This window comes from Gymnoscopelus braueri (assembly GCF_963280865.1).
Source record: "Gymnoscopelus braueri genome assembly, chromosome: 24".
Classification (NCBI taxonomy): Eukaryota; Metazoa; Chordata; class Actinopteri; order Myctophiformes; family Myctophidae; genus Gymnoscopelus; species Gymnoscopelus braueri.
This window is the reverse complement of record NC_137626.1, coordinates 9,825,671-9,853,395: the sequence shown is the minus strand read 5'-3', so window position 1 is coordinate 9,853,395 and position 27,725 is coordinate 9,825,671. Positions and strand designations below refer to the sequence as shown.

The following is a 27,725-nucleotide window of genomic DNA, read 5'->3' as shown; positions in this document are numbered from 1 at the left end:
CTAAAGATATTCAGAGTCAGACTCATTATAACAGGTACAATGTATTGTATATGGGTGAGTTTGCAGCTCTATTCCTGTGAATATGTGCATTGCAACACTGCTTGTATATGAGCATGAAGCAATGAATGTGTCTAAGATGGACAGTTTACAGAGGAATATAGAGTGCGTGGTGTGTTCTAAAGGGAGCATTTGTAGCAAAATCTGTAAATGACATCATAATCAAACATAGGAAGGATGGTCATTTGCACAATGTTTGGGTTAATGCTGTAATGACCTTTGTAGTTGTTAACAGCTAGACATTTTCAGCCAACAAAATCCCTGAGTGAGTGACAAGGTGGTAGTTTTGTGATATGGAGAATGGAATACTCACAGTGCACGGCCAGGCCTAATGATCATAACATCAGAGCAACATCCCCAGACACAGAGCAACAACTCTGAGAGGCCTTCTCACTGTTTTAGACACTCTGCTGCAAACCAAAGTGCAGCTACTAGGTGTGCAGCAACTGTGAGATAAAAAAAACAAGACTAAAATTAGAGTTTTATACATCAAAGGAATGATACTGAACTGATCAAGTTATACACTTGCTAAGTTTAGTGCGTTAAGGAATCCTGAATCATCTTTCACAAGATGAACACGCACACACGCACACACAAACGCGCAGTATCTGGGGGGGAGAGAGACAGGCAAGAACAGGAAACAAGAAAAAAAACACTACAGCTGTAACAATGTACAATATGTACGTCTTAACACATCAAGCACATACAGTACTGCTCATAAATCATTACCATCTACATTAGAGAAACAATACTGGAAGATGTAGCTTGTGATATGGCAGCATTTCTTTCTTTCTTTATCTAACAGCATTTACATTGTTTTTTAAAGTCAAACCACAAATACAAACAAGCAGGGGCCTGTTTCACAAAAACTCGATAGCAGATTAATCTACTTTGGCTAAACCATGAATTGGTTTCATGAAAGCCGAGTAATCTCGGCAGATTAATTTAGCCAGTTAACCTGGATATGTTTATCCATGACTCGGTTTCATGAAGGCAATGCCACATAAGTTGCCATGGAAATTTAGCTGTGAGGTTAGCCTGGTCCAGACCATGCTAACAGCCAGGTTTAACTAATCCTGTTGCATTTACTGTTCATTAAGCATCAATCTGATCACAAACCAATGAGTTTTTTCACACTTTTTCAATTCTTATTGTTGCCTTATTTTTATTAGCCTGCATTAAAACATATACTGTAGGTACACATTGCCATTAAAGGACTACTTAAGCCCTATATACTTCATTATACATCAAATAACGGAAATATATAGGCTCATAGCTTGTGAGCTTGTACAGTAGATCGGCTATTTTCGCTATAAAAAAGGCATTTTGAAGAAGAAAAAATATATTTGTGAAGTCGGACTATGATAGACCATAGTTTACCGCGTTTGGGCGATCTATTTTGCTAGGCCTTGGCCTGTTCGTGGAATATATAACTGCATGCCACAATTCACTGGAGAATACGCACAGGAATGTCTATCAATGAGTTGGGTGGATAAGCTCCTGTCAGATTATTTCCTGAATTCTTTATTGATCTATCCTGAGGAGTTATTGAATTACTTTTGTTCACTTGTATTGATTCATGAACATGTGGAGACGCAAACGGATGCATGCCTGTACAGTAAGTACAATATTTGAGCGCCGCGGAGATGTCACTTGAATTTAATTAGCCTGTGATCTATTCAAATAGATTTATACAAAACTAGGCTTGATCTTCAGAGCTTGATCGTTTGTCCTTTTATTTTTCAATGAAATCCTCCTATAATTCCCCAAACCTCTGTAACCAAAACGTGCCCCAAAATTTCTCTGTTCTGCCCGGTTCTCCTCAGCTCAGTGGCTGGAGCAATTGATCTGCACTTGCACACGGCCATTGACTATTTGCATATGCACCAAACAGAGATGCCCGTTTTTTCACTTTCCCAACATGCACTCGTGTCACAACGTGTCATGACCCAGGAACCAATGGAATGGACCCATGGAACCTATATGGAACCAATATTTCTTACTTCCGGCTGCTTCAAAACGCCACTGAGCAATTTCATTGAAATGAATAGCTGGGGGCGGGGCAATCCGCCCTCTAGTTATATTATACCTCTATATCCGGCACGCGTCCTTACATAGTCTAAACCAGTTGTGCATGATTGGCCAATACGCTTGTGCAAGGACGCGCTGTGATTGGCCAGTAGCCACTTTGAGTGACAGTTGGGGCAAACGCTCTCACCAAAACATTTTTTACTATTCTGTCCCTATTGGTACATAACTCGAACGGCGCTCGGGCGCGTCTCCTCGGCCTCAAGGTCTGCTGAGTCGGCGCGCCTCCGTCATGGTCCAAAACTATACTTTATCGGCGAAAAAGCCTTCCCAACTACATGGAATAAGGCTGTTCGCGTTGCAGGCAGAGGCACTTCCGCGTTGGCCACAGAAGGGGGCGTGTTTATAGCACAACTGGTTTAGACTTTGTAATGTCGCGGCCGGGCACACAGAGAGAACGCGCTTAAACGTATAAAATACTTTCATTTACGGGCGTGTACATTCACACTGCGTTTTAAGAGCAGGAGGGGGCTTTGGATATCATATTAAGTGCACTAGCACGCACATTCACACGTGCAATGTTCGAATACAGGTTGTGGATTAGCTCAAACAGCTTAAAGTTTAACATCAACTTCTCATGGTTGTGGGAGGGAGAGCACATCCCCGCACTACTCCATGCTGTGAATCACAACAACGTGTGGAGGTGCTCCGCCCCTTGATGGACTAGTTTAATAAATTACACAGGATCTGCTGTTTTACTGGATCATTTACAGTAGGTGTAGGAGCCAAATGAGCATTGTATTTGTGCACTGGATTAGATTATTGATGGAGGCACCTCATTGGCACCTTGTTGGTGGGTGTGCCTTTGTGGGTGGCTCCGGTGATTATAAATGTGGCTCTCACCTGCTCACCTTTATTGGTTTGTTTGCCCATGGAGGCAGGGTGAGCTGGGAGAGCTATATTTTGTTGACGCTTTTGTTTTATTGGTTATTGCTCACTGTTTAAATTATTCGATTTCTTGGCACATATTTATTACATTTATTTATTGTAACTTGTAATGATTGGTGCACTGAACTTGAAAGTAAAACATTTTAAACTTGAGCATTCGTTTGGAATTGAATCTTTTAATGCGCGTCATACAGTTTTAAATCTCCCAGGCTTAGCCTGCCGGCTGATCATTTATTGGGAATGTTATCAGCCGCAACATAGTCAACAAAACGTATCTGAAGCGCAGATCCACGGAAAAGACGCTGATTTCCTGGCTTCTTGCAGCGCTTCACACACAAGGAAACTGGAACGCGCATGGACGCGCACCGGCAGCGTAAGGTTGCATTCATTCATTATTTTGACTCATTCATGCCCAGTCTACGCTACATGCACGCATAGCCTTAACACAGCTGCTGTTACCCACACACATACACACACGCTTCAAGCATACACACACACAGCCTTTATTGTTCCCCGTAGGCAAAGCTGCTCTAGTCTATAGCTCCGGTTATAGGCTATTGGTTTGTTATTTTCTTGTGCATGAACGGGTTCGGCCCTCATTCTATGGCCCGTGGATTGGGTTGGCCCAGGATTGCCGTCTCAGAACTGAGATATCTAGGCATGTAAATACCTATCGTTCCATGCTGAAGACATAGGGTTGAATTGGATAGCTTATATTTATTTAGGCAGTTTAGTGGGGAACAATAGGCCTAGGCAATTTACATATGTGTCCTGTTAATTGTGAATTTCATTATTCTTTACATTTACATTTTACATTGTACACGCATACTAGGGCTGTGTTGCTAATTTTCAATTTGGGTGTGAATGGGTTTTGTAGTGCCCTTCATTCATGTAATACAAAATGGATTCAAGTTCAAGGCCTGGTTCTAATGTCAGTGCAAATGAACAGAAAAGACAATCGAAGCTCATTGGCAAAGCATTAGTAAATAAAATTGAACATTTGCAAACAGAACGAAAAGCTAAGGTTAACAAAATTGAAGGTGTTGTAAAAGTAATTAATGAGCTTATGCAAAGTTCTGATAATGCTCAAACAGTACAATCTCATCTTCACAATGTATCTGCACTGTATGATGAAGCAAGTCAGCTTCATGGCTCAGTCATTCCATTGTTTCCTCTAGAGGAACAAGAAAGACAAAATATTTGGTTTTCAAACGCTCATAAACGCATAGTTGAATTCATTGAAAATGCAAATAAATGGCTTTCAGACATTAATGGCCAAATTCAAAGCCACGTTACTTCTACTTCACCTAAGCCACACCCACCTCATGTTGAAGCGCCTAATGCAGTGAATAATTATGATGTTATTTGTGTTTCAGAACATCCTCAGGATGAGGTGGGAACCTCTGTTGTAGATGATGTTAACCCTGATGACAGTATTTCTAATATTGCAGTTGAAGCCGGGAGTAAGTGTAGGTCTACTGCCTCATCTACTTTGTCAGCACGCTTAATCGCAGAAGCAGACATGGCAGCCCTCCTTGCTCGTCAGGGGCTACTTAAAGAGATACATGCTCTGGAAGAGCAAGAGGCGCAGGTCAGAAAGAAAAGAGAGCAGTTGGATTTGGAAATGGAGATAGCAGCATCAGCAGCTAAAATACAAGTCTTGAAAGTCTCCGGCACCTCTCGGGTGTCTGGTGGTGCTGTAGCCAGTGGGGCAGGTGGCATGAATACATTGAATGTTAATGCTGAGACGTTTGTTCCTGCTGTGTCAGTGGGGCAGCCAGTAGGTCAGCCATCTCAGTATACTTCGACAGGTGAACAGCAGCCACATAACACTCAAACACATCCTCAGTCGCAGTCATACCAACCTGCACTTTTAGCGCAAGGCAGTGCCGATTATGGTCAGCTGATATCTATCTTGGAGAAACAAAACCAGATCACTTCTTTGCTGGCTGAACAACAGTCACTGTTCTTTCTTCCACGACGTGACTTTCAGATCTTTGACGGTGATCCTTTGGAGTACCAAAACTTCATGAGAGCCTTTGAGCATTGCATCGAAGAGAAGACTCGCAGTGCTAAGGATTGCTTATACTATCTCGAGCAATATACTAAAGGACAGCCTAGAGACATGGTTCGAAGCTGTCAGTTCATGTCACCTGAAAGTGGCTATGCCAGAGCCAAATCCTTGCTGCAAGAATACTTTGGCAACCCGCTGAAGATCACCTCTGCTTATATGGACAAGGTCTTCTTGTGGCCAGCACTAAAGTCAGAGGACGTCGAAGCTCTTCAGTCATACAGCCTTTTGCTGCGGGCATGTTGCAATGCTCTGGGAGAGTTTAAGTCTACACACGAGCTGGATGTCCCTGCTAACATGCAGACAGTTGTTAGGAAGTTGCCTTATAAGCTCAGGGATAAGTGGAGAGATGTCGCTTACAGTTTGCAGGAAAGGTTCCATCGCAGGGCCACCTTTCGCGAGATTGTAGAGTTTATTGAAGGGCAGGTGAAAATAGCAAGTGACCCACTGTTTGGGGATCTACAGGATTCCTCCCCTGCAGTACCGAGGAAGGAAGTGAGGCCTGCTAAACCTCAGTACCTTTCTGAAGCAAAAGGAAGTAGCTTTGCGACTACTGTCGCTACAGTCGACACGAACAGTGACGCTGGATTGAAGAGAGAACATGGCTCATCTGTTGCTTGCTTGCTCTGTGGAGCTGGGCATTCCTTGGACATGTGCCGGCTATTGGAAAGGAAGACGCACACTGAGAAGATGTCCTTCTTGAGAGAGAAAGCGGTGTGCTTTGGCTGTATGTGCATTGGGCACAGAAGCAGAGACTGCCACAAACGCCTTGTGTGCAATGTGTGCAGTATGAGACATCCCACCATGTTGCATGTCTACTCTACATATGAGGAAGGTTCAAGGCAAGCTCAAGGAGAAGCGGGGGCAGCAGATAAGAACACTTTGATCTCGGTGCAGTCTAGTGGTCTTACTGGGGCCGGAGAGAGTGACTGTACACTTGCCATACTTCCGGTTCGGGTGAAGTCCAAGAATGGTCAGACAACATTGGTCACATATGCTTTTCTTGATCCTGGGAGCTCGGCTTCATTCTGTACAGAAGGGCTCATGAACAGGCTGAATCTCTCAGGAAGGAGGACTGATATTCTCCTACGGACAATGGGTCAGGAGAAGGTGGTGGGCAGTCACATTGTGATAGATTTGGAGGTAGCTGGGCTGGACACAGATTTGGTCTGTGAGCTACCTACATTGTTCACGCAGAAATGTATGCCTGTCCACCAAGGTAACATCCCTAGGCAGGAAGATCTGCGGAAATGGCCGCACCTTGAACACATCAAGATGACAGCGATCGACTCAGGGGTGGATCTTCTGATTGGAACTAATGTTCCCAAGGCTTTGGAGCCGTGGGAGGTGGTCAGAAGCGTGGATGGAGGTCCGTATGCGGTCAGAACAATGTTGGGTTGGACCGTGAATGGCCCCCCGAGAGGAGACTGCACAGCTGACACCGCTCGTGTGAGTCATGATGTCACCGTCAACCGGATTTCGGTCAGAGGACTTGACCAGCTGTGGGAGCAGCAGATGAAGACAGACGTCCCTGAAAGCGCTCATGATGATGAAGAAGACCACAACTTCATGGAGTCTGTCAACAGTTCTGTGCAGTTGTTTGCTGTCAGGATGCAGAACAACAGGAAAGTTGCTGAACGTCCCATGGGATTCCTTGCACCTGTGGTGCTAAATGCCAAGACAAGCCTTCACTGCCCGTACAGAAGTCAGCTGGGCTGGAGTGATGCTTTAACAGTCGGTGCTGCCCAGGAGTGTACAGTCTGGCTAGAGGAACTTCATGAGGCCCGCTGTTCTTTTGTATTGGGTGGTAAGGCACGTGTGGCTCCAGTGAAATCCATCACAAGTTCTTGCATTGAGTTGACAGCTGCGGTGGTGGAGATGGCTTCCGGAGGGGCCAGGGTGGAATCTTGCTTGAGGTCTGAACAGTTCTGGTTGAGAAAGATGGTTGGTTGGCGTCTCAGGTTCAAGAGGTCGATGGATCTGGCTCGGAATAGGAGGATTCTTGTTCAGCCGGGTCTGGATGATGAGAGGCTGCACGAGGACACGCAGACCTCCGTATCTTCAGGAAGCAGAGAGGAAATGCAGACTGCCGTAGCTTCAGAAAGCAGAGGGGTCATGAAGTTTCACTTGGAGCACGCATGCTCTGTGAATCCTTTATCGCTTGGAGCGCTTGAGCTCTTTGAACTTTTCTCTCTCTCTCCTCGCTCCTTTATTTCTCTTTTTTGCAGACGGAGGGGAGAATATGGATGAAGATTCTATTGATACAGACGATTATGCATATGAATGAATTGCATTGAGTTTTTCTGTTTTTTGAATGATGAAATTTCGCTAAGGTTAATTATTGTCTCCTGCATAGTAATACATGTGTAATTAATGCCCAGGCATAATTAGGGGCCGGAATGTAGGAGCCAAATGAGCATTGTATTTGTGCACTGGATTAGATTATTGATGGAGGCACCTCATTGGCACCTTGTTGGTGGGTGTGCCTTTGTGGGTGGCTCCGGTGATTATAAATGTGGCTCTCACCTGCTCACCTTTATTGGTTTGTTTGCCCATGGAGGCAGGGTGAGCTGGGAGAGCTATATTTTGTTGACGCTTTTGTTTTATTGGTTATTGCTCACTGTTTAAATTATTCGATTTCTTGGCACATATTTATTACATTTATTTATTGTAACTTGTAATGATTGGTGCACTGAACTTGAAAGTAAAACATTTTAAACTTGAGCATTCGTTTGGAATTGAATCTTTTAATGCGCGTCATACAGTTTTAAATCTCCCAGGCTTAGCCTGCCGGCTGATCATTTATTGGGAATGTTATCAGCCGCAACAGTAGGTCTTCCAACTTTGCAAGAGTACGAGTTAAAGACTGAACCCAAGCTAGCTAGAATAAGAATACATTCAACATCAGTCGAGTTATAAGTGTTTGTTTAAATGTAGGGTACTTTGACATTCAAACTTGTTTAGAGACAAGAATAATGCTTTTATAAAGTAAAACTTTTACAGGAATAATGCTTTGTGAAGTAATACTTCACCGACAAGTTCATTATGGGGATGGCCTGAATTGCATGTTTTAGGCTTCAAATATGTTAGTATTAAAACCTGCTGTAGCAGTTATCAGCAATCTTATCATAGTAGGCCTACTTGGAGGCCAGTCTATGACGTCAGTACTACAACACCATATTGATGACATCAGGGATCTCCATATATGGGGATAAAAAGGACACAATGACAGACACACACAGATAGATACAGAGATTTGTGGATTTCTGGACAACCACTAATCTGACACACATCCCACTCAGCACTGCACTCACTTGGGTCCTTGGCGATAAATAAGCAAAGTTTGAAGTTATTTGGTTGGACAGTTCTCGAGATATGTGGGGGACACTTACAGACAGAGATTTCATGCATTTATGGATGGATATAGATAGATTTATGCTGCGTCATGTTGTGTCACAGAGGTAAGCAAACTAGAGAGTGTAGCAAAAAAAATAAGTACGCAAATACATTTATGGCTGCATACAAACCCTCATATTTTCAAACTCTTTCTGTATTCCCAATATGACATTGTATTTGGGTGATAACATAAATAGCAACTCTAAACCTGCTAAGAGGCAATAGCACCAAGATATCGAGTCGACAATAGATGCCAGGGCCCTGCATAGACTCTAAAATAGACTTTTTGGAGGGCAGGAGCCCGCCCTAATGTACAGGGTTAATCATTAACCCATTAAAAAAGCCTATGAATGGAATGTACGGTTAGTAGCGAGTTCACACAGTTGAGCGTGACATGCATGAGACAGTGGTTTTAGCCATGTCCTCAGAGCAGACTTCACACCACTCACACCCACCCACACAATAATGAAATACTGAGAATCTGTTGCTGGGTTTTCTTAGAAGTGTTTCATACATGCATCACACTATGAAGACCTTTGAGTTAAACCTTGTTCCCTTGTTTCTTGGTAAAACCAAAAACCACACAGACAGACATACAGACACACACACACACATGCAAGCACGCACACACGGCAGCACAGTATCTGGGGGAAAGAGACAGGAGACAAGAAAAAAACAAAACACGACACAACACTACAGCTGTGACAATGTACAATATGGCCGGCTTAACACATCAAGCACATACTGCTCATAAATCGTCCTGTGCAATCAGTGAAATGATATTCATATTCATATTCATAATAATAAAAGTGTACTTTATTTATCCCCTTGGGTAAATGTGTACTTTGCATTTAACCCATAACTACTCAGGAGCAGTGCAGCGCTCAGGGACCAACTCCACATGTAATGTCAGTCCCTTGGTCAAGGACACTGACAGGAGTACCTAGCATGTACCTTGGTCAAGGACACTGGCAGGAGTACCTACAGTAGCATGCATGTTTTTAGTTGTGGGAGGGAACCAGAGAACCAGGAGGAAACACAAACACTGGGAGAACATGCAAACTCCACTCAGGTTTAAAATCCTCTTAACAGACCTTGTATTGAAATCTACCTCCCTGTGCTTGTCTTTGCAAACTGTTAAGTATTCAATCAATCGATGTGTCAACATGGTTCTGCATGGACAATTGCAAAGTAAAAGAGGTGTCCAAATGTGATGCCTACCATTACCGACTGGGCACGATTGTTTTTGTCACGACACTACATTGTCTCCAGAGTCCAAGCAAAAGACAGTTTCTAACAATTCATGTCACTTCTGCTTGGGGCCACGTTTCAGTACCTCATGGACCATGTTCTCCATCCTGTAAATTCCTTGCGCGTGTGTGTGTGTGTGTGTGTGTGTGTGTGTGTGTGTGTGTGTGTGTGTGTGTGTGTGTGTGAGAGAGACAATATGGGTATGCTTATGGACTTACATACTGTCACTACCATATCCTATGCGCTGTAGGACTCATAGTGAGTGTCTCAGTTCAGCACTGTGAACTGGGCCTACAGTGACCCCTTTAGGTCAAACATGGAATAGCAAGAGATAGAGATCTGCTTTGTGACATTATACAGAAATATTCTTTATTTAACCTGGTTTGTGGGCCGGAAAAACGATATTAAATAATAATTAAGAAACAAAAACAAAGACAACAAGGGAGTATGATATACTGTTTTACTGGGATAATATAATTACTGTACATTTCATTTCAATTCATTAGTGTTGCTCACCTGTTGAGTGTGTGTGTGTTCATGACAGCGGTCAGTGTGTGTGTAAAGAGCTGCTGAGAAGCCTCCTCTCTGTGCAGATGTCAGCAGACGGGTGATGACATGAAGACAAGATGGAAGGATGGGACCTGAACACATGGAAGAACAACATGAGAGAGAGAGAGAGAGGGATTCAAACCTGTGACATCACATTACCATGAGTTGTTATGTGTCTACATCAGGCGTAGGCAACATTAGGCACAGTTATGTGTGTGTGGAAACAAGGGAGGCCAAAAACAACCTGGCGTAGAACTGTGACCTCAGAACTGAAGATGTCAAAGCTAACATACTATAAGTATAAGTTCTGATGAAGATCTGATCGATCAAAACGTTACGTTTTTTTGCAGTATTACCAGTGTGTGGACTCTATTTCTTACTTTTGCTGTAACAACTTGTATCTGACTGCCATATAATGGTGACATGAGTCAATGAGTAATCATTTGATCGCCTGCATTCAATCAACTTTGTAAGGTTTATACAGAATGTATGCCAGAGGTACACTTAAAAATGTCCGACATTCAGCACCTGCTAGATGATGACTGGACACAGCTGTTCTATCCAATTTTAGTTTGGTGGTCAAAGTCCAGGGATACAAAATGTACCTTAACCTTGTTCTAAGGCAGGATGTGTCATTCCAGCACTAAAGAGCAGAGTGAAACATACATTAGTGATGCACTGCTTAATCCGATATCTGTGAGCGTGCAGGTTTATCTGTGGTTTGGGGCGGGTTAGGGTCGGCTTCAAAGAGTACTGAGAATGGGTTGTATTTCTCAATAATGTCCAGCTCACTTTTAATCATCTCTTCTGGGTTGTATTTATGGGCTTTTAATTAAGAGTTATACAGATGTATGTAGTGACAGATGTCCTCACACTTCTCCTCAAACAGTGTCCATGTTTCTGTTCCAGTGGATGCACTGTTAGGTCAAACATGTGAGAGACATACAGATGTCTGCAGGAGTGGAGCTGGTGTACGTCAACATGTACGTCATATGACTTTTCTAAAACACAACAGTGTTCTGCTGTCACCTACCAGGGTCACATGAACATAAAGGAGAACGCTTAGATTGATCATCCACACCTGTGTACCGATCCCTTCCAAATGTTTAATTCCCAGAAGGAAATGACAGACCAGTCTAGTAACCATGTTCATCTTTAGTTTGCACTTTTCATGTTGCTGCTCTACCATTAATAAGCTGCTCTTGTAATTAAAGGGATATTTCACTTTGAAAAAAGTCATTTTATCGTCATTTTATAGCTTGTTTCCACCTCTCTTTTTTTTTATTATGAACGGTTTCCACCCGACAGCGACGATATGTGAAATGAATCAAGACCGAGTAACATAGTTTTCTCAGTCAACAGTAAACAAACCAACACAACAAACCAACACATAGTATACTGTAAGTGTAAACACAGGGTATCTGCACATTTCTTTACAATTTACAAGTTACAATTTAACCCATTAAAACTGGGAAAGCATCTGTGTGTCATTTTAGGTTTTAGCCTTGGCTATTCAAAAATAGCAGATCTATGAACATGAAAGAGTTTGAGCACTACTGATTTAGAAGAAAATATTTGTAGAATCGGCCTCAAGTCTTAATGGGTTAAGGACTTTTAAGACATTTTTAACCACATTGCCAAATATTACGTAAGAAAGAGGCAAACATTGTGACAAATAGCCAAATATCTATCTGTGGAACTGAGTCAAACTAAATGTAATGCCTCAACTCCTACAATTCCAAATGCTTGTCAGGGTGGGGGGTCACCAGTTCAAATATGATTCTTTTGGGGGGGTCACAACCTGAAAAGTTTGGGAACCCTTGGTCTAGGGGCCATCTGTGAGCGGGGGAGGCAGGGTGTCTGCAGCAGATCAGGTGATGATGTTATACCTATACAGGTTATACTGTATATACTATTTATTGTGTGTTCTAGCCGTGTCTGTCTGTTGTACTGAGGCTGAGGTTCTGGATCAGAGCGCAGTAGCAGAGAGCTTTGGCATCCTATTTAACCTGCACTTTGACACAATGACCACTGAAAGGTCTTTAAGTCCACACCAATGTGGTGTGGATGGACAGAAGAGCTGAAGGCTGTGCGCCTGTTACCTCTGCTATCTGAAGAGTTAGTAGAGCTTATATACTATATGGCATCTGCTTCTCTGGTTACCATGGTGATGGAAAAAGTCGAGAGGCCCTGGCCCAGTGTGTTGTGATGACTAGGGTTGGGATCCTTTAGGATTTTAACGATTCCGCTTCCATAACGATTCCCTCATAACAGCCCATTCCTTAACGGTTCCCTTTCACGATTCCTATAGGGGGTTCCACATGGACCGGGTACAAAATGGAACCAATCCCCTTTTTTCTTCTTCTCTTGTACATTTTTTCCACTCTTCATACCAGTAACCTGTAAGCTGATTGTATGACGTTCTGTATAGTAGTGTGTATATCTGTCTGTCTCTTATATGTCATCATGATTTGTGTGCATGGGGATCTCATCTTAAACAAGCTCAGTGCTTAATGAGTCTGCACTATGAGCTTGTAGATCTGCTATTTTTGAAAAATCTTGAAAATGTGTGCAGATCTTTGAATATATACATTTTTAAAGCGAAAATATTTTACTCAAATCAATGCTTCTGGGGTCCCTGGAAAATAATATTTTAAGATGGGGGTCTGTGGCCAAATACATTTAATTTTGGGGGTCCTTGATTGAGACTTCCAAATCATTGAGTTTGAGAACCACTGATATAGCAACATAAGTTTTTCAGAAAACTGTCAGGATTTAGAAGACATTTTTAGAATTGGTCTCAGGTCTTAATGGGTTAAAACCCGAGCAGTGTTGTTTGAGTGCTGTGCCCACCTGACTGCCCGTTGTAGGTAGCACGCTGGGGGGGTTAAACCGGCTGACTTGACACATCAAGCACATACTGCTAGTAGTCATTATCACCTTCTTTACGTAACTGAAACAACACTGGTTGATGTTATGTAGCTTGTGATGTGACAGCATTTAGTTTTTCTTTTGTCGTTTTCTTTGTTAATCGAACAGCATTTATTTATTAAGTATTCTATACATCTGTTGCTAAATTACACAAACCAATTATTTAAAAGGATCACCATGGCAATCATATTGAGCATGGTGTGTCAAGCTGAGACCTTGTAAATAAACACACATACAGTGTGTCTCTGTGTGCGTGTGCACACACACACACACACACACACACACACACACACACACACACACACACACACACACACACACACACACACACACACACACACACACACACACACACACACACACACACACACACACACACACACACACACACACACACACACACACACACACACACACTTATTGAATGCTTGCACACAAACAGTCAGGGGTGCAATGCTCACTGGACGGCCTTGCACGCCGTGCCGGAACCTATTTGACCAGGAGCACACGCATAGATTTAAAACTACTTTAAATTCGCACCTCAACAAAGTTTTCAAAGGCTCCCGACTCACACCTAGCGAATTAACATAGGAATAAGCCTAGATAAATATCAGTTGTCCATTGTGTGACTTGCAGTGTAGGTGTTGCGCGTCACGTCATTGAAATAGAGTGCAAGAACATACCAAATGAGCATTGCATGCCTGCAAACAATATATATATACACACACACACACACACACACACACACACACACACACATCTGATCTGCATCATCATTTGAATGATTTATATCAAGTGCCAGAGACAAACCTACATACACAATGTCATAGTTCCCATATCCTGGAAGATTTGTTGTTGAGAGCTTGAATTGTGTGATTATTCAAGGAATTATACCTATAAAAAGGTCAGAGACAACACATTCTCACTCCTAACTCATCAAATACACTTTCCGACACCACCGATACTCTCTCTACATCTTTAGTTTGACAGAAGCGGCGCCCCAACCCGAGATACTATATCAGCCACTCCTGTCTGTGTCAGTCTATGGGGAACTCTGCCCGTTTCCTCATGAAGTTCAGTCCAAATTATGAACAGAGGAACTGTCTTCAGCCAATCAAAATGTTGCATTTGCAACTGAACTGCCTGAACAGAGCTTTTCAGGAAGTGAGCTATAGTGCATTTGAGGCCAAGTTCTCCCTCGGGGCTGTTTAGTTTAGTGATATGATCTCAGAGGCATTCTGTCACTCAATGCCTGCACGCCCTGCAGGCAGGAACACGCAAAGCAACACGTCTGTGCAGCAAGTGAAACTTGCTTCAACTATTAGGCTACTAATAAAAATGCTGAATTAATTGACTCAATATACATAATTATATTATACTACATGGGTGTTTAAATATGACGCTGTGGTTATGTGTATATCGTAGTACTGCGGGCGTGTACTGTAGATGATGATGTTGTGGCATTTCAATAGAAGTGGATTGTGTCACCGCTGGGCCAGCATCAAAATACACCAGTGACTAGACGCCTGGTCATGTGACCAAGCTGCCATATTTGATGAGTTCCAAGTGAGAATAAAATTCTCACTTGGAACTCCAGTGACACAGGGACCCTAATGGTCAGATGTTGTATTCACAGTACATTAACAATGGGCCTTACATCCTGGTAGTATTAAAGGTCTCCTGGTCACTGGCCCCATCTGACACTGCAAATACAGGCCTAAGAAAAAGAAAAAAAAACTTTTTTAGAACTCTAAAGAATGTGAAAATACAAGCTATGACTGTTTCTCAAACTCTATAAAAACAATGATTTTGAAATAATGAACATACATTAGGCTAGTCTATTCTACAGAACGTGTCCTGATGTGACCTTTGCTTTGATGTGTGCACTGATCTGAGAGCAGCACCTCTAACCAGTTTCCAGTTTGAGATAAAATAGGGAAATGGATAAACTGACATCCATGCTCCACAACAGCAGTGTGTTGAGATGACACACAAAACAACACATTTAGCTGCATGAACACTGGTCTGTACACTGTGTGTTTGTGAGCATTGATGAAATGTGAAGATGTGTCTCCAACACTCATCCTTCAAATTACACTCACAAGTTGTAATTTAATACATGAAATGACTTAATTGTATTAATTAGTTGTTCTAACAATGAATGGCATCCCCTTTTTAATGTGCCTCAGTGATCAAGCCTGTGTTGTGTGAGTTAGCACTAACATAAGATTGTTGTGAAGTGTTCATGTCTTTCAGTTGACTGGGGAACACAATCTGTTCTGTCTTCACAATTTTGTCCAAGGGGATGATTTGTCAAGGGGGTATGACGGCCTGTAGCGTTCATTAAAACTGGAAATGAAACCTGTTGGATCAGACTGTTGCAACATCTGAGACCACAGTCCTGACTCTGTTTATGTTGCTAAGGAAGTACTGAGCAGAAGCTAATACATTGATTTTAAAATTCATTTTGTGTGTAAAATGTCCTGTCCATCGGTCCTGTGTCACTGTGTGTTGGGGTTTATCTTGCAATAATCACTGAACATGATCCTGTACATATTATAACCAAATGTAAAAAAATCATTGAAGAGTTCAAACACAACTTGGAACTCACACAATTTAATTCCATCAAATGTTGCACACGTAACAAAACATAAAGCACCAAATATTAAAATATTTTAAGGTAGGGGTCTTCAACGTTTTTCAGGCCCAAGGACCCCTTAGCTGAGAGAGAGATTAAGAAGGGACCCCCACTACATATTGGATTCATGTTAAATGTGTGTGTTCAGACATTTAACCACTTAAACCCTCAATACTTTGTAAACATGACCTTTTGCACAGTACTTGGTCTGCTCTTTTTTCCCTCTACACCACTTCTTAGCCGAAAATAGGCAATCTACAAGCGTATGTCAGCTATTTTGGGCTATTTCCCCCCCAAAATAGGGACGCGAAGGTTCAAGTGGTTAATGTAAAATTATAAAAATAAAGACCCTATCAAACAAATGGTTGAAAACCATTAAATCATCTCTAATAGTTACTGAGAAATATCCCCTTGAAACTTGTTAGCATTTTGTAGCAATGCTAGTGGAAATGAATGGGTTCAGCTAGCCAGTAGATAGTGTCAGGTTTGTCTGCTGTGTCAGTAATTCTGTATACAAATTTAAAGTTGGGATGCAAGTGGCAGCCGGGTATGGTCTATAGGTCAATGGTTCCCAAACTGGGGGTCGGGACCCCGAAATTATTTTGGGGGGACCCCAGATGATCATCTTAATGTGCAACATTGTTTTCTCAAGTCAACAGTAAACAAACCAACACATAGTATACTGTAAGTGTAAACACAGGGTATCTGCACATTTATTTACAATTTACAAGTTACAGTTTAACACATTAAAACCGGGAAAGCATCTGTGTGTCATTTTAGATTTTAGCGTTGGCCATTCAAAAATAGCAGATCTACAAGCTTGCAGCACAAAGTGATGTGCTGTACAGTACACACAATTATTATTAATTAACAATTATTATTACACAATTATTACACATTTTTGAAAAATCTTTAAAGTGTTTTAACACAAATTCTCTTCTGGGGGTCCCTGGCACAAAAGATTTTCAGTTGGGGTGTCCGCGGCCAAATACACATTTTAGGGGTCCTTCACATGAAAAAGTTTGAGAACTACTGATTTAGAAGATAATTGTAGAATCGGCCTCAGGTCTTAATGGGTTAAGCACTTTTAAGATAGCCGAATATCTATCTGTGGAATCGAGTGCTGCCTCAACCAGTGCTGCCTCAACTCCTACAATTCAAAGTGCTTGTCAGGGTGGGGGGTCCCCAGTTCAAATATGAATATTAATGGGGGGTCACAGCCTGAAAAGTTTGGGAACCCTTGGTTTAGATGCCATCTGTGAGCGGGGGAAGCAGGGTGTCTGCAGCAGATCAGGTAATGATGTCACAGGGGCAGGTTATACAGCATATACTATTTATTGTGTGTTCTAGCCGTGTCTGTCTATTTACTGAGGCTGAGGTTCTGGATCAGAGCACAGTAGCAGAGAGCTTTGGCATCCTATTTAACCTGCACACTGACACAATGGGCTCATGTTTCAGTGCCTCAGGATGTGATGGCCACATGCAGACGCGTTGCTAGGTCTCTACTAGGTTGGGGGCTTAGCCCCCCAGGCAACGGACACATGCGCGTGAATGTATCCCCCCGGCGCTTTTTTCGGATTTTGGCGGATTTGGGTACTTTTACCCCCGATTTTTGTTACTTTATTTTGGTTTTAGGGTTAGGGTTAGGTTAGGCTTATAGATATATAATTCAAAAACATTAAACTTTAAAAAAAAAAAAAATTATTGGTGGCTTTGGACGCCCCTGGCCACATGTGATGGCCTAACCAGCTGACACACAGTTGGTAAAACATGGTGGACACTTGTCTTTTTTTGGTTTATTAATTCATTTTATATTTATTTTCAGCAAACTACATACATGCATAAAGGACTACACACAACCGGTTAAAGGACATACTGTTTATTGCAAATTTGATGATAAAGTTACTGACTGGAGGGTACATCCATTAAGTTATTTTGTTTGGGTCAAGTTGTTTTATCAGGAGTAATTTAATTGGCATTTAAGTTTATTTTGTTTTGTTGAGTTATCAGTTCTGAGGAGTGTTGAAGTTTAGATTGCTGGCCATGGAAAGGTCTAGCTGCTTCACAGGTGCTTATAAGGAGCTGATTAGTAATTGGACTGCACCATGTCCCCTGTGCATAAGGGGAGGGGCAGGGATTTATTATAAATTTGAATGTATTACTACACGTATGAAAATGTATTGGCTTAGTTTCAATGTACAGTTTTTTTTTAAATATTATACTGTTTAGACTGATGGTAGGTTATTGGTTTACCTATGATCCTAGATTACTATTGCTATGCATTTGATGGATTACCTTGTGTTTACCTTGTGACTGTAAATTGCTCTGGATTAAGTGTGTCTGCTAAATGCCTAAATTATAATTTGTATTGTAGAATAATTATAAGTAGAAGACTTGATAACTGACACACATCAGATGGATGGATAAGATCAATTTGTAAACAAATCTGACTGACTGTGGAAAACGGTTTATTTTTCTCTTATTTTAATACTTGTACGCACTGTCATACAATTTGAGAGGTACGCATATGTCTGCTGGTGACAAAATGTACTTCATATGACTCTAGTGTACCCTCACGGCAAATATAATGAATACCAACAGCCTGTCTGGTCGACTTTTCCAAAGCACAACAGTGTTCTGCTGTCACCTACGAGAGTCACGTGACCATAAAGAACATTTATGCAGGATCCATTTCCTAAAGAAGAATGTATGTAACAGGACTTCTGGGATATCAAAAGCACTGTCATGTGTCACTGTCATGTTTTTTCAAAAGCCTTTGGAAAATTACCTTGATTGATTTCGTTTAAATTATTATTCGGCTGGTTGTTTAATGTTCATGAAAACAGGTCGGACAGGTTCTGATTCTTATGTCAACATTACATAGATCTGTACCTGTGATCTCCAGACTGCACACATCCTGGTAGGTAGAACGTACCTGGGTCTTCACGTTAACACTACCAGCCTAGAGAGAGATTCAGACTCACTATAACAGGTACAATGTATTGTATATGGGTGAGTTTGCAGCTCTATTCTGTGACTATGTGCATTGCAACACTGCTTGTATATGAGCATGAAGCAATGAATGTGTCTAAGATGGACAGTTTACAGAGGAATATAGAGTGCAGTGGTGTGTTCTAAAGGGAGCATTTGTAGCAAAATCTGTAAATGACATCACCATAATAAACATAGGAAGGATGGTCATTTGCACAATGTTTGGGTTAATGCTGTAATGACCTTTGTAGTTGTTACAGCTAGACATTTTCAGCCAACAAAATCCCTGAGTGAGTGACAAGGTGGTAGTTTTGTGATATGGAGAATGGAATACTCACAGTGCACGGCCAGGCCTATGATCATATCATAGCAACATCCCCAGACACAGAGCAACAACTCTGAGAGGCCTTCTCACTGTTTTAGACACTCTGCTGCAAACCAAAGTGCAGCTACTAGGTGTGCAGCAACTGTGAGATACAAAAAACAAGACTAAAATTAGAGTTTTATACATCCAAGGAATGATACTGAACTGATCAAGTTATACACTTTCTAAGTTTAGTGCGTTAAGGAATCCTGAATCATCTTTCACAAGATGAACACGCACACACGCACACACAAACGCGCAGTATCTGAGGGGAGAGAGACAGGCAAGAACAGGAAACAAGAAAAAAAAACACTGCAGCTGTAACAATGTACAATATGTACGTCTTAACACATCAAGCACATACAGTACTGCTCATAAATCATTACCATCTACATTAGAGAAACACTACTGGAAGATGTAGCTTGTGATATGGCAGCATTTCTTTCTTTCTTTCTTTCTTTATCTAACAGCATTTACATTGTTTTTTAAAGTCAAACCACAAATAAAAACAAGCAGGGCCCACAAAACCTTGATAGCAGATTAATCTATCTTGGCTAAACCATGAATTGGTCTCATGAAAGCCGAGTAATCTCGGCAGATATGTTTATCCATGACTCGGTTTCATGAAGGCAATGCCACATTAGTTGCCATGGAAATTTAGCTGTGAGGTTAGCCTGGTCCAGACCATGCCAACAGTCAGGTTTATCTAATCCTGTTGCATTTACAGTTCATTAAGCATCAATCTGATCACAAACCAATGAGTTTTTTCACACTTTTTCAATTCTTATGTTGCCTTACTTTTATTAGCATGCATTAAAACATACTGTAGGTACACATTGCCATTAAAGGACTACTTAAGCCCTATATACTTCATTATACATCAAATAACGAAAATATATAGGCTCACAGTTTGTGAGCTTGTACAGTAGATCGGCTATTTTCGCTATAAAAAGGCATTTTGAAGAACAAAAAAATATACTGTTAAACGTGACCATTATCATTTTTTTTAATAATTATTTGTGAAGTCGGACAATGATAGATCTTAGTTTACCGCGTTTACCGCGTAAGTACAATATTGAGAGCCGCAGAGATGTCACTTGAATTTAATTAGCCTACTGCCAGTGATCTATTCAAATAGATTTATACAAAACTTGGCTTGATCTTCAGAGCTGGATCGTTTGTCCTTTTATTTTTCAATGAAATCCTCCTATAATTCCCCAAACCTCTGTAACCAAAACGTGCCCCAAAATCTCTCTGTTCTGCCCAGTTCTCCTCAGCTCAGTGGCTGGAGCAATTGATCTGCACTTGCACACGGCCATTGACCATTTGCATAATGCACCAAACAGAGATGCCCGTTTTTTCACTTTCCCAACATGTACTCGTGTCACAACGTGTCGTGACCCAGGAACCAATGGAATGGACCCATGGAACCTATATGGAACCTACAGTATATGGAACCAATATTTCTTACTTCCTGCTTCAAAACGCCACTGAGCAATTTCATTGAAATGAATAGCTGGGGGTGGGGCAATCCGCCCTCTAGTTATATTATACCTCTATGTCCGGCACACACAGAGAACACGCTTAAACGTATAAAAGACTTTCATTTACGGGCCGTGTACACTCACACTGCGTTTTAAGAGCAGGAGGGGGCTTTGGATATCATCTTAAGTGCACTAGCACGCACATTCACACGTTCGAATCCAGGTTGTGGATTAGCTCAAACAGCTTAAAGTTTAACATCAACTTCTCATGGTTGTGGGAGAGAGAGAGCACATCCCCGCGCTACGGAGCAGAGTGTCAGGTCCGGCCGTCCGGGGACCCCAATGGGGGACCCCCGCGAAGCATTTGCTGTGGGTCCGACCTGCCTCCATGCTGTGAATCACAACAACGTGTGGAGCTGCTCCCCCCCTTGATGGACTAGTTTAATAAATTACACAGGATCTGCTGTTTTACTGGATCATTTACAGTAGGTCTTCCAACTTTGCAAGAGTACAAGTTAAAGACTGAACCCAAGCTAGCTAGAATAAGAATACATTCAACATCAGTCGAGTTATAAGTGTTTGTTTAAATGTAGGGTACTTTGACATTCAAACTCGTTTAGAGACAAGAATAAAGTAAAACTTTCACAAGAATAATGCTTTGTGAAGTAATACTTCACCGACAAGTTCATTATAGGGATGGCCTGAATTGCATGTTTCAGGCTTCAAATATGTGTTAGTATTAAAACCTGCTGTAGCCGTTATCAGCGAACTTATCATAGTAGGCCTACTTGGAGGCCAGTCTATGACGTCATAACGCCATATTGATGACATCAGGGATCTCCATATATGGGGATAAAAAGGACACAAAGACAGACACACACACACAGACAGACAGACACAGAGATTTGTGGATTTGTGGACAACCACTAATCTGACACACATCCCACTCAGCACTGCACTCACTTGGGTCCTTGGCGATAAATAAGACAAGTTTGAAGTTATTTGGTTGGACAGTTCTCGAGATACGTGGGGGACACTCACAGACAGAGATTTCATGCATTTATGGATAGATAGATAGATTTATGTTGTGTCATGTTGTGTCACAGAGGTAAGCAAACTACAGTGTAGCAAAAAATTAAGTATGCAAATACATTTATGGCTCATATTTTCAAACTCTGTATTCCCAATATGACATTGTATTTGGGTGATAACATAATAACATCATGTGCAAACCTGCTAGGAGGCAATAGCAGCAAGATATCCTGAGTTGACAATAGATGCCAGGGCCCTGTATAGACTCTGCATAGACTTTTGGGAGGGCAGGAGCCCGCCCTAATGTACAGGGTTAATCATTAACCCATTAAAAAAGCCTATGAATTGAATGTACGGTTAGTAGCTAGTTCACACAGTTGAGCGTGACATGCATGAGACAGTGGTTTTAGCCATGTCCTCAGAGCAGACTTCACACCACTCACATCCACCCACACAATAATGAAATACTGAGAATCCGTTGCTGGGTTTTCTTAGAAGCGTTTCATACTTGCATCATACTATGAAGACCTTTGAGTTAAACCTCGTTCCCTTGTAAAACCAAAAACCACACAGACAGACAGACACACACACACACACACGCAAGCACACACACGGCAGCGCAGTATCTGGGGGAAAGAGACAGGAAACAACACGAAACAAAAAAAATACAAAACACGACACAACACTAGAGCTGTGACAATGTACAATATGGCCGGCTTAACACATACTGCTCATAAATCGTCATGTGCAATCAGTGAAATAATAATAATAATAATAAAAGTGTACTTTATTTATCCCCTTGGGTAAATTTGTCCTTTGCATTTAAGCCATAACTACTCAGGAGCAGTGAGCAGCCACAGTGCAGCGCTCAGTGACCAACTCCACATGTAATGTCAGTACCTTGGTCAAGGACACTGACAGGAGTACCTAGCATGCATGTCTTTAGTTGTGGGAGGGAACCAGAGAACCAGGAGGAAACACAAACACTGGGAGAACATGCAAACTCCACTCAGAAAAAACACCCCAGCTGGGGATTTAAAATGAAACCCTCTTGCTGTGAGGCAACATAACCACTACACCACCATGCTGCCAAGATTTTGTATCCAATACAGAATTTGTATCTAATGAAAGTATAAAACAACTTCATTTTAGAAAATGTCCTTTTTAATATCTGTCCAAGTAATCAAGGCAGTGTTGTGTGTTTGTGTAAACACAGGATTGATTGATTGATGTACTTTTATTTAGTAAGACATGAGAATCACAGTACATGGAAGTACAAATTCACAATACAAGGTCTACTAAACTGGAAGACTCATTAAGCACTTGGCTTGTATAAGATGAGAACCCCATGCACAAAAATGTGTTCATGTCTTTCAGTTGACTGGGTAACACAATCCGTTCTCAGTCTTCACAATTGTCCAAGGCGAGGATTTGTCAACAGGGAATGAAATATGATATTTTGCACTGCAGCGTTCATTGAAATGTATGAAACCGGTTGGATCAGATACAGGCTGTGTACACCTATCAGCAGGGTTTGACACTATGGTCTCAAAAGCACTTGCCCATCATGTACAGGAAATTATTCTACTTTGCTCAAAGTTCATGTTCCCGAAAAATAAAGGAGCTTGCTTTAAGGAAGACCCCTGCCTTAAAGCATGGAGAGAGACTATGTCTCCTTTTCTGGTTACCACAGTGATGGAGAGAGAGAGAAAATATGTGTATGCCTATTGACTTACATACTATCACTGCCATATCCTACGTGAGCGCTGTGTGACTCATAGTGAGTGACTCAGTTCAGCAATGTGAACTGGGCCTAAAGTGACCCCTTTAGGTCAAACATGGAATAGCAGGCAAGAGATGGAGCTAGGAGTACCTAGCATGGTTAAGTAATACCTTACACTACTCGTTACTGGGTAAAATAATAATATTATAGTAATATATTAAAAGTAACTGGTTACTGCCGAACACTGCTGGCAGGAGTAGCCCTACCTTGCATGTACCTTGGTCAAGGACACTGGCAGGAGTACCTACAGTAGCATGCATGTCTTTAGTTGTGGGAGGAAACCAGAGAACCAGGAGGAAACACAAACACTGGGAGAACACACAAACTCCACATAGAAAAAACACCCCAGCTAGGGGACCTGAAACCTTCTTGCTGTGAGAGAAACATAACCACTACGCCTCTAATATACATCTAATACAGAATTTGTATCTAATGAAACAGTATAAAACGACTTCATTTAACAAAATGTCCTGTTTACTATCTGTTCAAGTAATCAAGGCAGTGCTGTGTGTTTGTGTTAACACAGGATTGATGTGTTCAGGTCTGTCAGTTGACTGGGTAACACAATGCGTTCTCAGTCTTCACATTCGTCCAAGGGGAGGATTTGTCAATTTGTCAGGGAATGAAATGTGATATTTTGCCCTGCAGCGTTCAATTAAACTGCTTGTATGAAACCGGTTGGATCAGATACAGGCTGTGTGCTGTGTGTAAATGTCAGTGCATGCTGCACATGTACTGATAGGAACTAGAAAAAGACAAAGACAAATCTCTCCCTCAGTGGCCTCTCTGCTTTGGCTTCCAGTAAAATACAGAATAGAAATTCTCCTCCTCACTTACAAAGCTCTTAATGGTTCAAGGCACCATGATTAAATATCTCATTGTGCCTTATAAGCCTGCTATAACACCAGTCCAGTATGCAGGTTTGCTAGTGGTTCCGAGAATATCTAAAGAACGGGAGGCAGAGCATTTAAATATCAGCAGGGTTTGACACTAAGGTCTCAAAAGCACTTGCCCATCATGCAAGTACAGGTCATTATTCTAATTGATCAAAGTTCCTTAAAAAATGATTTCCATCATCCAGCTCCAAATGACTCATCAAGTCACAAGGGCCCTTCATGGTCACATGACTAGTGGGGGATGTTGTCTATGAGGTTACTATGTTGTGACAGGGGCGGGGCTACACAGGTTTACCACCTCAGCCTTAAAGCATGGAGAGAGACTACATCTGCTTCTCTGGTTACCACGGTGATGAGAGAGTTTAGTTGGGGCCAGAGGTCACAAAAACGAACCCTGGTTTGGTTTGTTGTGACGACCATTCGACTAACTCTCTCTTCTTCAGGCAATGCTGGAGATGGAGTTAACAGAAGAGCCCAACAGTGACTGGTGTTGCCCCATCATGATGGTGTGTAAGTTCCGATGAATGGAGTAGAAAGGACCCCAATGGAAACAAGCCATAGTGCTTTCTTAGGTTTAAAATCCTCTTAACAGACCTTGTATTGAACTCTACCTCCCTGTGCTTGTCTTTACAAACTGTTAAGTATTCAATCAATCAATCAAGTCCAATGTGTCACCATGGTTCTGCGTGGACAATTGCAAAGTAAAAGAGGCGTCCAAATGTGATGCCTACCATTACCGACTGGGCACTATTGTTTTTGTCACGACACTACATTGTCTTCAGAGTCCAAGCAAAAGACAGCATGTACAGTTTCTAACAATTCATGTCACTTCTGCTTGGGGCCACGTTTCAGTACCTCATGGACCAAGTTCTCCATCCTGTAAATTCCTTGCGTGCGTGTGCGTGCGTGTGTGAGATATGTGAGAGAGACAATATGGTATGCTTATTGACTTACATACTGTCACTGCCATATCCTATGTGTGCGCTGTATGACTCATAGTGAGTGTCTCAGTTCACCACTGTGAACTGGGCTGGAGATCTGCTTTGTGACATTATACAGAAATATTCTTTATTTAACCTGGTTTGTGGGCCGGAAAAACTATATTTAATAATGATTAAGAAACCAATACAAAGACAACAAGGGAGTATGATATACTGTTTTACTGGGATAATATAATTACTGTACATTTCATTTCAATTCATTAGTGTTGCTCACCTGTTGAGTGTGTGTGTGTGTGTGTTCATAACAGCAGTCAGTGTGTGTGTAGAGAGCTGCTGAGAAGCCTCCTCTCTGTGCAGATGTCAGTGGACGGGTGATGACATGAAGACAAGATGGAAGGATGGGACCTGAACACATGGAAGAACAACATGAGAGAGAGAGAGACAGAGGGATTCAAACCTGTGACATTACCATGAGTTGTTATGTGTCTACATCAGGCGTAGGCAACATTAGGCACAGTTATGTGTGTGTGGAAACAAGGGAGGCCAAAAACAACCTGGCGGAGAACTGTGACCTCAGAACTGAAGATGGCAAAGCTAACATAATATAAGTATAAGTTCTGATGATGATCTGATTGATCAAAACGTTGACAGTAATACAAATACATTTTTTGCAGTATTACCAGTGTGTGGACTCTATTTCTTACTTTTGCTGTAACAACTTGTATCTGACTGCCATATAATGGTGACATAAGTCAATGAGTAATCATTTGATCGCCTGCATTCAATCAACTTTGTAAGGTTTATACAGAATGTATGCCAGAGGTACACTTAAAAATGTCCGGCATTCAGCACCTGCTAGATGATGACTGGACACAGCTGTTCTATCCAATTTTAGTTTGGTGGTCAAAGTCCAGGGATACAAAATGTACCTTAACCTTGTTCTAAGTTAGGATGTGTCATTCCAGCACTAAAGAGCAGAGTGAAACATACATTAGTGATGCACTGCTTAATCCGATATCTGTGAGCGTGCAGGTTTATCTGTGGTTTGGGGCGGGTTAGGGTCGGCTTCAAAGAGTACTGAGAATGGGTTGGGGTTCACACAGGGGTCTGCAACACTCTTTCAGGGTGTATTTCTCAATAATGTCCAGGGGCCAGTTATGTCCATATACATGTCAATCATGTCCAGCTCACTGTTAATCATCTCTTCTGGGTTGTATTAATGGGCTTTTAATGAAGAGTTATACAGATGTATATAGTGACAGATGTCCTCACACCTCTCCTCAAACAGTGTCCATGTTTCTGTTCCAGTGGATGCACTGTTAGGTCAAACATGTGAGAGACATACAGATGTCTGCAGGAGTGGAGCTGGTGACAACATGTACGTCATATGACTTTTCCAAAACACAACAGTGTTCTGCTGTCACCTACCAGGGTCACATGGACATAAAGGAGAACGCTTAGATTGATCATCCACACCTGTGTACCGATCCCTTCCAAATGTTTAATTCCCAGAGGGAAATGACAGACTAGTCTAGTAACCATGTTCATCTTTAGTTTGTACTTTTCATGTTGCTGCTCTACCATTAATAAGCTGCTCTTGTGATTAAAGGGATATTTCACTTTGAAAAAAGTCATTTTATAGTCTACTCAGGCTTATGTGAGCCCCCAAGACAGTTTTTAAGACCCGTCCTTGGTTCTGGTGACTCATCCTGTCATCCTTGTCATTAAAATAAATGAAAAAAGTCATTGGAAAAACACGGTCTCCTCACGTATTAGAAGGACAATATCAGTCACCAGAACCAAGGACGGGTGTTTCCGATGAATCTATGTTAAAAATTGAGTTTGAAGTTACACTGGGTTTGTATAGGAAGGGGGTGTGTCTGATAAAATGAATATCAAATATCTAAATGCTGAATCAAGCAACTTAAAAACTGTCGGGGGTGCTCTCAAGATAAAATGACCCAAATTTGTTTTGAAAGTGATATATCCCTTTAAGTTTAACGCCAATGTTGTTTTAAGAAGTTTGATGAATATGACATAACAAGAGCCTTTGTCAAATTACCATGTCTGATTGTTTTATTTTCAATTTACAGGTTGGTGGACTGTGTTCGTTTGGTTGTTTTATGTGCATGAAAACGGGTTGGGAGGGTTCAGTTCTAATAGACCCTCATGTTGAGTTAGGAGGTCTGACCCGTGCATCACTAACGTATGTAATGTTGTATTAGAAAGAGCAGAGAGGGTAGATCTGTACCTGTGATCTATCTCCAGACTGCACACATCCTGGTACGCAGGTAGAATGTACCTGGGTCTTCATATTTACACTACGAGCCTACAGGAGAGAGAGAGAGAAGCGGAGAGGGAAATA

At 41.7% G+C, this 27,725-nt stretch overlaps 1 long non-coding RNA gene across 1 annotated transcript; it reads right to left on the bottom strand.

The window, feature by feature from the left end:
* Window positions 1-376: 376 nt before the first annotated feature.
* On the bottom strand, window positions 377-27,725 carry LOC308080790. The gene is made up of 7 exons (XR_013932739.1): window positions 27,612-27,725; window positions 25,635-25,765; window positions 19,199-19,327; window positions 18,762-18,831; window positions 14,889-14,948; window positions 10,268-10,392; window positions 377-503 (listed from the first exon to the last, which is right to left on the bottom strand). It is a non-coding gene; the product is annotated as an uncharacterized lncRNA (long non-coding RNA).